Below are 13,905 nucleotides of genomic sequence, written 5' to 3' on the forward strand. Positions count from 1 at the left end.
ATTGAATCACTGTAAGGACCTGTAATTGTATCTAAACTAACATAGATATTACAGACAGTACCATGTTAGATGTTTTAAAAAAATATAAAATTTACACTAAATAAATAAATAAAAAATATTGAATCACTGTAAAGACCTGTAATTATATATATAAATATAGAGGCATATATTAAATAAGAAAGAAAAGAAATTAAATTAATGGAGAGGCTTTTTCTTTATTTTATTAATGTATAAACTAGATCAACTTTACCAAACTCTGCACAGATTTTCTTCAAAGCCATATCCTCTCTCTAAAACTTCAGCCCTAACTTTCTCTGTCTTCTTTCTACCAAATCTTCAAATTGAACCGGTGCATTGTCATTTGGGTGGTGATTCTGCGTTCTCGGAGTTGAGAGCTTCGACTTAAACCGATCGGTTTCGCGTTCTATAGCGGGTAAGTGGTTTTGCCCTTTTCCTCCACTGTTCTTGAAATTAGGGCATGCGATTTTGCTCTTGCATGTGCCTTGTGTATTCTTCTTTTCATTTCTTGCCCTATTCTAGCTCCAAGAGTTGTTGGCTGTCACCAATGCGGTGATCTGTAGGTCCTGTTTGGTTCTCCGCTGTGTGGGGTCCTGTTTAAAGTATTCTAGTAAGTTGTAATGCTTAACTTCCAGGTAAGGGGAGCTAGTGTCTTGTTAAAAATTTGTTGTATGATATGTATGTATGTTAAATTCTGAGCTGGTATGTTGTTGATATAAAATTGTGTTATTATTGATAGTTGGAAGAATTGAGGAATTGATGTATAAATTAGAGATTTAAAGTGATGGGTGTTAGCATGTCAAATTATGGATCAGTGAGTTTAAAAAGGAAATTCTACAGTTTGGTAAAGGTCTTGGGGTCTATTATGTTTGGTTTAAATCCTAAAATAGTTATAGTATGAAGTTGAAATTGAGAAGTAACACTTGAGTGCATTCTATACTCTTTTAGAATGAAATTGGAGGGGTTTTGAGAGGTGAATTTTAGAGGGAATGATGGTTTAATAACAGTGGCAGTTTAGGGACTGTTTTTGAGTTATCTTAGACTTGTTGGAACTCTTAAAACAATAAAATTTAATCTATATTGGAGTAGAGGCCTTGTGAGGGTTTATGTGCATGGTTTTAGTCAAAAAGAGGACGTGGAGTGGTGAAATGGTGAGGTAAGATGTCTGCATTGTTTTGGAGGGTTGGGAATATGTTATCACACCTATTAGGACTTGTCTAGATGACTAAATCGATAAAATCTGTTCTAAAATGGAAAATGGCATCATAGGTTGAGTTTTTAGCCCATTTTAGGGGTTCTAAGGGGTGAAAATGAGAAGTAGGACTATTGGAAATATTATATGATTTTGAAGAGTCCTTAGCAAGTGCAATTGGACTTGTTGATGTAGGTTGCAAACTGGTTTGAGGGTTTTAAAGGATAGAAATGAAATTGGGCAACTTGTAGAAGTGAATTTGGATTTTAAAGTGTAAAAAGTGGTTTGATACACCTAGTCTTGGATTTAGTGATCAAATGGATGTTTGTTTTAACTTATAAACGTGTTTTTCCATCAATACAAATGTGTAAAGAACCCCTTTAGTCATTAGAGCAGGTTCCAAGTACATCAAAAGCCAATTTTCATGGTTGCTATCAACTGGTATGGCGCCTCAGCATGCTGTTGCTTTTGTTTTTGATAGTTTTTGGGGTTTCGAATATCTGTTTTGGACGTTCCTTAGGTGGTTTGTGGGGTTTTGGACTTTTCTGGAGCTGTTAGTGGGGGTTTCGGAGCTGTTTTCTTTACCTAAATATGAGTATCCTTATGCCATGGATGTTTGATGTTGTTTGACTATTAGGGTGTATGTATGTCCATATATTTGAATTGTGTGGCTTGAAATAATATGACTGCAAATTGAAATGATGAAATTGAGTGTGAACTGGACATCTCAGGGTAAGATGATTGAAAGTGATGTGCGGGGTGTTATTGTTGTTCTGTATAACTGTATGGAGCTTTGAACTGGTATGTCTATCCCTACACTCAAAGCACTATTCATGCTCAAATAGCGAAGAACAGTGTGAGTGGTGAGAGTAGAGGGAGGTCCTCGTCTATAGTCTTAGAGTTTAGACATAAACAGATGGGGGGATTTACCTTGCATAGTGTTGGGGAGGGCCAGCTGAACTATGCAAGTGCAAAGACGACCAATAGTTCGACAGTTATACCAATCCGGATGAGTCGTGTTGAGTGTTTGAGTCATGGTTTAAAGGGTATGTTTAATTGTTCTTTTATATGTAATTAAGCATGATGACATTGATTGATTGTACTATATGTTTATTGCTTGTTTATCTAGCTCACCCTTGCTTTCTTGTTGTGTGTTGCTTTTGTATGTTTTCCTTTGCGATGATCATCCACTTGGATGAGAACAGATGTTGTTGAGGAGGTTCCTTTGAAACAAGAGTTGAAGGATGCTCATGCTGTAGTATAGTCTTTTTAGAATTTTTAAATTTAAGTTGGTGTTATTTTGAAATACTCTAAACTATTTAAGTTTTAAGTTATGTCCTTTTTGTGAATGACTGTAATATCAACTGAACTACTATTCTACTATCACTGAATCATGACGTGTTGTTATATATTTGAGAATGTCAATCACTGTTACAAATAAAAATAATATTATTAAACAATTGAAATTTAAACACATTCAATTTTTTTATTTTTTATTTACAGTGGTCCGTGGTAGCTATAAACACTGCACGTGATTTCATCACTTTCTATTCTCATCCTTCAGCTAAGCCTACGAGAATTATTAAGTCCAAGATAATGAAAGAAAAAGACACATATAACAATTTTAAACAACTTTTAAACATTTCTTCTTCTTCTTTTCTTTTCAAAAACCAAAAAGGATGCTTCACCTATACATTTAATAATAATAATAATAATAATAATAATATATTAGTTGACCAAAATGAGTTACTCAGTAATTTAAATAATCATATTTAACAAAAATTAAAAGTTGAAATTACATTAATATTTTGTTACAGTTTTCAAAAGTGGGAAATTTCATCTTAATATTCTCCTCTCATCAAATTATTTTCAAAAACTGGTAACTATATATGCATTACCTATAGCAAATCATATATGATCCAATTCATAAGAGTAATTTTTGACTTTTACGTTTATTTGACATATAATATTAAAGTAAAATGATTATTAAAAAGTTAATTTTTATATTATTTTAAGAAAAATGAAAGTAAAAAGTAAAAAATAATAATATCAAATGAATGTTAAAATTTTATGTGTGTCAAAATATTATTTCTAATTTATAAATTTGATGTTGATGCTGATTTGGACATGTTTGATTTGTAATTAGAACCTATTTTCTTGCATTATCTGCATTACTTTCTCTTGCTTTTTTTTTTCTTCAATCAGTAGAGAGTTTAGTAGAATCTGTTTATTTGTGTTTTAATTTTTTGTTTTTTAATTGCAAAGTTGCTATATATTGCTTTCAATCTGTTTCGTGTTTTGAAAGATAACACCAAAAAGAAAAAATTCTGTATAAATATTTGAAATAAACAAACATACGTAAAATTTTAAAGTTAGAAGATGAGAACAAAAAAATTACACAAGTAAACGCTCATTTATTTACACTTTATTTTACTTTTAATTATTAGTTTTATATTAAAGGAACAAGGTCGTTTAAACAAGATGAATATTTATTTAATCGTGCTATATTTTATTTATAATATAAATTTGTAGTATGATATATATGTATTATTTTATGTTATGTAAATTACTGTGTGATTGTAATTTAATTGTAAAGCAAAGAGAGGTATAGAATATAATTAAAGTGATCTATGTTTTCTTTAATTTTGAAATAAAACAACAATTAGTAATATAAAGTGTTACGATATAGTAATATGATTTATCTCTTCACATAATTTGATAACGTTTTCTATAAAATAAGTTAATCATTTATCGAATAGATTGAAAATCCACATTAGTCATTTTATACATTTTTCTATATTTCCTTTCACTTTCTGACAATCAAATTTGTAAGATGAACCCTTTCATTTTTGTTTCACTAAATAACCTAAAATATTATACTGCTTTTTTCTTTCACTTTCTTTATTTTTGCTTTTTTCCCCAAAGGAAAACATATAAACCCTAAAAGAACTAAATGTGTATTGACTAAAAAAGAACTTTGATTTTGATTTTAAATCCTGGGAGCTCTAGTGGTGGTCTTGTTGGATGAGTCGTAGACTGGTTGGGTGAGAAGTGGCGTCGGTCGTCATTGTGGTTGGCACTAGGCAGGAGCCTTCTAGAGTCACCTTTCGATTCGTGGCGGTGGGCGAGTTTTGTGACACTCAATGGTATCAAAATAACTTTTTTTCACTGTTGGAATTACATAAGAACTTGTTTGACGGGTAAGATTTATTTATGATGAAATTATTGATGATTATAAACATGTATGATGCTTATAGTGGTTTATTGATGTATGAATGCTTGTGTATTGATGCTATGAATGTATGAAATATATTGTTATGTTTTGTGTAGATGAATGGATTTTGTATTAGATAATAGTTATACGAATGAAGTAAAGTGTGATTTTTTGGAGAAAGGGATTTCATGGGGAAGTTCTAGTTTTTGGGGAGTATATGCATTGATGTGGGAGTCTAGAGTTGGAAATTATCCTAACACTCTACTAACCATTCAACTCATATAGAGAAAAATGATTGAGGGGTTGAGAGTGTTAGGATATCCTATTCTAAGGAATAATATAGTTCTCATGACAATATAAGATTAACCTTGTGAGAGTGGTAAGGTGAAACCTATCTTCTATAGTGTAGTAGAGTCCACTAGAAGTGTAAAACCTTCTCAGATTCGACATCAATGTTTATATCTAAATAATTGAATTTAGAATAGTCTTTGAATTTATGTTTTATATCTGTATGAGATTTTGGAGTGCATTTTATCATGATAAACATGTTTTATGAATATATAAAATTTCTTTTGTATATTAGTTTACTCTCTCTTATTTATTTGTTATATGTTTGTATTTTTTTTTGCAATGATTATCTTTTAGTGTGAGCAAATGAATATACAAATTTAGGATTTTCTTTGAGAGATTATCAACCATTCGTCTGAGTTGTGGAACAATCATAGATTTTATTAGGTATATTTTTGGAACAGAATTATAGTTAGAAGCTTAATGTGAATATGTCTTATATTATTATCGTCTTATATGTTGGATGAATATAGAGAATAAGTTTTCTAAATATTAATAATTAAATGTTTTATTTTTAATTATATTATGATATTAAAATGAAATGCTAGGAGATTGATGTAAATATTTATAATATATTAATAAATATAAATATAAACCTCATTTTATAAATAATTTTCTAAAATTAAATTAAAATTTTCTATTTCTTAATATTAGAATCATATAAAATCTATCTTAATAAGATATTATGTTACCTTTTATGAATTCTCGAACCATACTTAACATATAATTAAGAATATTTAAATATTCAATTTCAATAAAATAAATATAAACAAGTAAAGTAGTGTATAATAATAGATACATCATACTTTAGGTAAAACTATTAAAGCTATATTAATTAATAGAAGGTATAACTAATTGTGTACTTAAAGAATTAAAGGAACGGACCCACACTAAACTTGGTGTTTTCTCAAAATATTAGGATACTTTGTTACTTAAATTAATCCCAACAAATAAGAAAATGTTTTACAAGCATAAAAGACAATTTTGTATTTGTTTTCTGTTTGCATAAATAAAGTAAAAGACTTTCCATTGCTAATTTTAGATAAAAGCTGATTTTAACAACCAACTCTTTGCTCAACTATTTTAAATGTACCGATTAAATTTATTAGAAAAAAAATATGAACTATTATGGATTTATTTTTTTATCTTATTTTATTTATTTTTATGATTTTTCACGTAACATCGGCCATGTACTATTTCACGGACAGCTGCAAAAATTAAAACAAAAATTACCATAAAATGTATAAATAATTTACATGATAATAATAAAAATTAGGGTTAAATACGTTTTTCGTCTCTTAAGTATCACAAGTTTTTTGTTTTAGTCCCTATTCAAAACTTTGATGGTTTTTAGTCCTTATAGTTTTGAAACTCTGAGTTTTAGTCCTTCAAATTGAACGGTGTTAAGTTTTAATAGAGGTGGCAAACGGCGTTGCCACGTGAAATACCAGTTGTCCTTCTCTCTTTCTGCCACGTTCTTGATTGAAATCAAATTAACAATTAGGGTTCTTAATTGGGCAATTAGGGTTCTTAATTGGGGCAAAGTTAATTAGGGTTCTTAAGAAACGGTGCATCCACCACGCAAACAAACTAGCCTCTAAACACCAGCATTTCTCTCTTCTTCGACCCAGACAACACCCTATCTGCGATGTTTGTCATGTTAGTAACTGATTAAACGAACAAAACAGATGTTTGAAATTGTTGAAGATTGATTCTTTTCTGCGTTGTCGTAGGAGAGAAGAGTCTTCACGTTCTGTGCAGAGAGTGTGACGTGTCGATTCACCCTGCGAATGAACACACCCTTAAGCATGATAGGTTCATTCTTGCTGGTGTTAAACTTTCTGCTTCTTCATCGCAAGAAACCCCTTCTCCTTTAAACTTTGTCCCTGATTCTCTTTTTGACGTTTCTCATAAAAAAAAACATTACCTTTATCTTCCACCGTCATTAAGGTTGGTGTTGAAGCAGCGGCTTCCACCGGCGCTAGCAGCATATCAGAGTATTTGATAGAGACTCTTCCTGGGTGGCAGGTTGAAGACTTTCTCGATTCATATTCTTTTCCCTTTGGTTTCTGCAAGGTCTACACTTTCCTCCTTTCTCTTCTCTTGAAATCAATTGATTCAACTATCCCGGTGTTCCTTGCGGTGGTCGTTCCGGTGCTCGTGAAATTTTCTCCAATTGAAAAAGATTACTTTGCCCCAATTAAGAACCCTAATTGCCCAATTAAGAATCCTAATTGTTAATTTGATTCCAATCAATAACGTGTCAATCACTTAACATACTTAATCTCATTTCCAAAGTTAAACAACCAACGTGGCAGAAAGAGAAGAGGGCAGCTGGTATTTCACGTGACAGCGCCGTTTGCCAACTCTACTAAAACTTAACACCGTTCAATTTGAAGAACTAAAACTCAGACTTTCAAAACTATAAGGACTAAAAATCATCAAAGTTTTGAGTAGGAACTAAAACAAAAAACGTGTGATCCTTAAGAAATAAAAAACATATTAAAGAGAAAAAATAGTTAAATAATAAACACATGTGGAGGTATATAAATCAAAATATTAATAAGTCGAGACATTTAAAAAAAAACAGTTTTACTTATGTCACATCAATATTTTCTAATAGGAACTTCTTTTTTATAAAACTTAAGTGGTAAATGCCCTAATACACTTTTAGTTGAAAAATATTTAAAAAGATAGTCTTTTTTTGTGCCCTAATACACTTTCCTATTTCCTTTTAGTTTCTTAGTTTGTTCTTCTTTGAATCTAGCAACTTTTACAACTTTTACTATTAATTATTAATTATTATTATTAATTATTATTATTATTATTTCATAGTATATACCCACCTTGCTGGACTTTGACGATAAAGTAGCACAACCAAGCCTCTCACTTACCCTTTGGACTAAATCCTCTATAAATTTCCACCATTTTCATTTCAATCAACCACCAAAACCCTAAAATCATCTTCAACTTCATCAAATTCCTTTCACTTTTTTCAATAATCCTTTCCCTATATTTCATATTAATCTTTACCACCTTATATTATATCTTATATTATTATACTTTGGTCTAAATATAATGGGTGTCATGTGCACATGGGAGAGTGAGAAGACGGAGATGGAGGCCTTTTGCCGGAAATTGGTGGTGGCCGCCGGAAAAGACGACGAAGGGGGAAGAAACCACCACCTTGTTTCTTACTATGAAGATGGTGATGAAAAAGGGACATGGTTGTGTGTTACAAGTGGTGTTTCTTATGTTGGACTTGCCTTGGTCAACCATCTCTTGCAATTAGGTTACTCTCTTCGGATCACAGTTGAAAACCCAGGTAAAATTTTCATCAACTTTCGTTTCCTTTTTTATAATCACTTTGATTCAACCTTAAAAACTTCAAAAATCGAATTAAAAACTCAGAAAAATTGCTTCTTTTTCGTTCATGAATAAGCTAAGAAAAAAGCTTATGATAAGATTATTAGGTGTTCTTTCTTGAACTGGGTTTTGTTTATTGGGTAAGATTCATTTGATTATGGTTTTATGGTTTTCTCATTGAATTTATGTTTTGAAGCTGAAATTTTTAACTGGGTAGTTGTGATGGAAACAGGGGAAGAGATTCAGAAAAGATGATCTTTATAAAAAATTTCAACACCTAATTCGCATTTTCCAAACTTTTGGTAGCAAAAAGGTTTTATTTATTCGTTAATTATTCTCTAATAGTCCATTAATTAGTCTAACTAGATAGTTTCTGAATTTTTCTGTGTGAAAATGAAAACCCTTTATATTTAAAAAATGATTTATTAAAAAAATCAGTTTATATTTAAAAAATGATTTATTAAACTTAATATGAATTTGAGTTTTTCAAACTTGTTGGTGGAAGATGATTGTGTTGTGTGATGAAAAAGTGTGCATAGTTGGCAATTTCATGTCCACAAAGAAACAAATATTCAAATTGGTGAAATAGTTTTATCTTTTTTTATATTAAAATTTGCATGTTAAAAGTTGTTTAAAAAATTGAATTTTCAAAGTTTTTTTTATTAAATATTTGGGTAATAAAATCATATTAATTAGTATATTAATATTTGAAAGAACAAATTCAACATTTAATTATAAACAAAGTATCGAGAGTAGTTGCTAGATATATATATATATATATATATATATATATATATATATATATATATATATATATATATATATATATATATATATATATATATATATATATATATATATATTGAAAAATTTTCAATTTTTTTATATGTTTCATAAGATGAGCAAATTGATTACTCTAATGTGCAAATTTTGAATGAGGAATAAGTCACATATACCAAAGATCACATTCAATATATAATATTATTATTCATCTTATACTTTCTTTAGTGGCTTTCTATTTATTTTCCTTCAAACTTTCCTTATTTTTTTTTATATTTTTAATAAAGAAAATTTACCAATTTTATGTCAATTTTTTTCTAAAATTTTTATTGGCTTATTTAAATTATATATATATATATATATATAAATATATAAATTCAATGTCTTCATATTAGTATTTTGTTTATTGTGGTGTAGTAAAGTGTATCGTGTATGCTGACAAACCAAAGAGTGCTGCTGCAAGAAGTTATCGAATAAAAAAAAATACACGTTCTTTTTCCTCCATTAATTTATGGGGAAAATTATATTAATATAATTGGAGTTTAATTAAAAAATGATGCTCCTAATAAATAATTTTCTGTGCTATATATAATCTGTATTAATTAATATGATAATATAAACCCATAACAAACTATACTAATGGATATAATTGGTACGCGTCATATCCAAATTAATCTCGACGGTCCACAATAATTATTAGATGTCTCTGCATATGATGTGATATGATATATTTTTTGACAGCAATAATATATTTGATACATTAAAAGATTCAGATGACTATTTTTTTTAATTGGAGCAATTATTAACTTCTACTTCTTGTATTTTTAATTCTTATAATTTCATTATTTTTTTATATTTTAAATTTCATGAATTTCGATGATAGAGATTTAAGAAGATTTAAAATGAAATATATATAAAAACTAAAATGTTTAAAATCATATATATTGAGCCATTTAATCATAGATGTTTTGTAAGGGTGAAGGGTGAAGGTGATTTTTTCATTAAAATTAAAATGCATGAAAATTCTTTTTCTATTGTTTTCAATGTGTTTTCATGTGATTATTAATATTTTTGTAGAGTTCATTAAGATTTAAATATTTTATTAATTTAAGTATTTTTAAATAAATTTCTAGACTTTTATTTTTATATGTTATTGGGTTTTTTTATAAATGAAAAACTCAGTAAGTAAAACAATTAAGAATTACTATGGAGAAACAGCAACACCAATAGCAATGAACATAACAATAAATGCAGCAACAATAATGATACAGAAAGGAAGAAAGAATTCATCTTTATTCTATTGTTGAGTGAATGTTGTAGAAGATGGTAGTAGTTAAGAATGGTTGGTTGATCTGTGCAGAGGAGATGGAGAAAGTGAAGGAAATTGAGAAAACTGCAGAAGGAAAGTTGGAAGCAATAATGGCAAAGCTAACTGACATTGATGGGTTGGAGAAAGCATTTCAGGGCTGTGGTGGAGTTTTTCACACCTCTGCATTCACAGATCCTGCGGGTCTTTCTGGATACACTGTAAGAACACTTTTTTTTCTGCAGTAATGTTTCTAGATTACAATTCATTAGGGTTTTAGATTTATTACTTTAGGTTAATTAAATTTGTATTCTGTAAACTGGTTTTTTTACTGTGATTTTAGTGTCTTTCCATTTTAGAAAAATCTGCAATTTGATTGATTAAATTATCTCTAATTTTTTATTTACCCTTCTAAATGTGACACCTCACCTACCTAACTGGAATGTCCAAAAACCTGTCTCTTTGGGAAATAACTGCTCTTTAGAAAAACCCTTTTGGTTAGGTCACATCAACAACACCAATAAATGAATAAACAACTTATTGCAGGATAAAGTGTTGCAAAAGAGTTCATGAGCATGTGCATGATTGAACAAATTACTGTGTTTTGAAATTTTCATTTCACAAAACTTTGTTAGTTAGACAGATAAAAGAGATGTTTATACTTTTTTATCCCTGGTTTGGCTTAAACACTGATTTGAAATGACATTAAGCAAGATTTAGAAAAGTTTCTGAAATCTAAATGAGCTACATGATCATGTAAACACCATTAAGGAACTATTATTAACAATATCTTGAAGAAAAATTACTGTATAATATCTGAGCAATTGTTTGTCTGATTTCTAGAAATCCATGGCTAAGATTGAAGTAAAGAGTTGCTGAGAATGTGATGGAAGCATGTGCAAGAACAGCTTCAATAAAGAGATGTGTGTTCACTTCCTCACTAGCAGCTTGTGTGTGGCAAGACACTGCACAATCAGACCACACCCCAGTTATTAATCATGGCTCTTGGAGCAGTGAATCATTCTGCATTGAAAAGAAGGTAACTTTGCACAATGGTTGCACCTCATTGGTGTTATTTTCTTAGTTCTTTTTACCATCTAACATGTTTATGTAGGTAAAAAATGATCATTCATGACCCTGCTTTGTGTTTTGAATTTGTATGGCAGCTCTGGTATGCACTGGGGAAGATGAGAGCAGAGAAGGCTGCTTGGAGAATAGCCATTGAGAGGGGTTTCACTACCATTTGCCCAGCTCTAATTACACGTCCTCAATTTTGTCACAGGAATCCAACAGCAACAATTGCTTACCTCAAAGGTGCTACTATTGACCAAAACAACTGGTTCAATTTCCTGTTCCATTGGCTATCAAGTTTCTGAGTTTAATCAGTATTTTGCTAACTCATATCTCATTTTTCTTGTAACTGCTATTTTAGTATGTATACTACCTTGAGTTCTTAGGATGTAAGTTATATATCTGAGAACAATCTTCAACTGGTTATTGTCTATTATTTTGAAAAAGCATAATAGAATCTAAAACCTTAAAATTGCTGATGTAGGTGGTCAAGAAATGTATTCTCTTGGTCTGCTAGTAACAGTGGATGTGACCAAATTGGCAGAAGCTCATGCAAGTGTGTTGAAGGCAATGAACAGCAATGCTTCTGGTAGATACATTTGCTTTGATAAAGTGATAGATTCATAAAGTGGGGCAGAGAATTTGGCCAAGGAGATTGGAATGCCTAAGGAGAAAATATGTGGAGAAACATCAAACAGTTCTGTACAAAGATTTGAACTATCTAATGAGAAGTTATGCAGACTCATGTCAAGGCCACTCAGGTGTTACAGTGAATATCAGATGAAATAATGTTACTATGTTTGCTGGGAAAGTTGGTTGGTTTATTTATTTATTTATGGTTTGCCTTAGCCATATAATTAGATGAGAAAAATAGATGAGGCATGTTATATAGTATATTCAGTAATTAGTAATGTTTGTATTCATTTATGGTTTAAAATAGTAATATATAATTCTATTCATCTGTACACCAAATCATGCTAATTTTCTGACTTCTGAACTTGGCTACTACTGCATTTTTAATAATAATAATAATAATGATATTTAAATAATCAGTTAATAATGCTTTGATGAATAATTAAATCTGAAGTAACTGAAATATTCTTCATACTGGAAACTAAAATCAGCATGGTGAGGTAGATTTGAAGTGTAAACTAAAAAATTTAGCATGTTAGAAGTGAAAGATTACAACAATTGAATTGTTAGCAGTTTCAAAGGTAAGGTAGGGTTTATGTTTTCTCAACAATGTGACAGTTGGTGGTAGGTTCTATGTTGCACCAGAAAAGAAAAATGACGGATTATGAAGAACAGAATTTGGTATACAACATATTAAAGTTTATTGCAATACTATACACCTCACAAAGTCAATGTATATGTCATTTGATTCACTGCAACAGATGGTGAATTTAGTGCCTTAAACTGTGATTTGTTAATGCTTTAGTTTAGAAAAAAATGAAATTAAAAATAAAAAATAAATGGTTGATTTAGATGAAACAAATTACAATTTTGTAAATTCTTTTGAGAAATTGTTTACACCAGAAATTATAGTTCAGAAAACTATTTGCTTTTGACTTTTGAGTGAGCTTAATTCATTAAAAAAAAAGATAAAATAGAAAATGACATAAGAAATAAGATTGGAAAAGAAACACAAAAAGATATGATTACTCAACATAACTACTAACAACTTTTGTCTTCATTCCAACTAACATATTGAATCATGTCTTAAAAAGAAAACATTCTAAATCTTGAATTATTTTATTAATGTTGTCAAATGTTCCTTTAGACTAGCCTCAACATATTAATAAATTGTATATTTCAATTTCAAATTCTAAACTTTGATTCTCTTTCTGGTGGTGATTTAACTTGTGATTGTTATATAAATGTGTAATAAAAATTAGGACATATTTCGTAAAAAATGACTCAAAAACAAAGTTAATATGTTATGTGTTTCAAAAACGAAATTAATTTTAAAATATTAATATAATAATTTATAATATTGAAGATGGATTTAATAATTAGTTCAAAGAACTATTAAATGAAAAAAATAATCTTAGTTTGATTAAAATAACCTTTAAATTAATACAACTAATTCCATTAATGATTTAAAGGTAAGAGGAGAGGTTGCGAAAAATGGAATTTTCTAAAGTTTAATTTTTTTTTAAATTTATATATAATTAATTGATTAGTCAACCAATACAATACGTAAAATGGATTAAGATGTTAGAAATAAGGTTTTTGATCTGATATATTGAATTAATATAAATTTTATAGTCATTATATATTAAAGTGTATATTAAAATTACAAGTACTATTTAAAATTGATCACCAATAATGACTACCAAAATTATTTTAATGAATATTTTAGATTGATTTTGAATTTGATCAAATATATTAAATATGTTAAAACCACCAATTGAATAACTTAAATATACTCTTTCAATGGAAATCCTTAATTTATATATATTACAATTAAAGATGTTAACGCACGAATATAAATAAAAAATTTGTTCAAGACATATAAGTGTTTTGAAATAAAAAATCAGAATCAACTGATAGAGAAATTCTCCTTTCTTGTTTAGTTTTCATGATGTTCAATTTCTCCCATACACAACC

The 13,905-nt window shown here is 29.2% G+C and overlaps 1 long non-coding RNA gene and 1 pseudogene across 1 annotated transcript; both read left to right on the plus strand.

The window, feature by feature from the left end:
* Nucleotides 1-269: 269 nt before the first annotated feature.
* On the plus strand, nucleotides 270-2,593 carry LOC128193553 (uncharacterized). Its single transcript, XR_008244863.1, has 2 exons — nucleotides 270-433; nucleotides 2,416-2,593. It is a non-coding gene; the product is annotated as an uncharacterized LOC128193553 (long non-coding RNA).
* Nucleotides 2,594-7,638: 5,045 nt separating this feature from the next.
* Nucleotides 7,639-12,260, plus strand: LOC108343907 (cinnamoyl-CoA reductase-like SNL6; annotated as a pseudogene).
* The last annotated feature ends 1,645 nt before the right edge of the window (nucleotides 12,261-13,905 follow it).

The sequence above is a fragment of the Vigna angularis genome, chromosome 8 (genome assembly GCF_016808095.1).
Source record: "Vigna angularis cultivar LongXiaoDou No.4 chromosome 8, ASM1680809v1, whole genome shotgun sequence".
In the NCBI taxonomy this organism is placed as follows: Eukaryota; Viridiplantae; Streptophyta; class Magnoliopsida; order Fabales; family Fabaceae; genus Vigna; species Vigna angularis.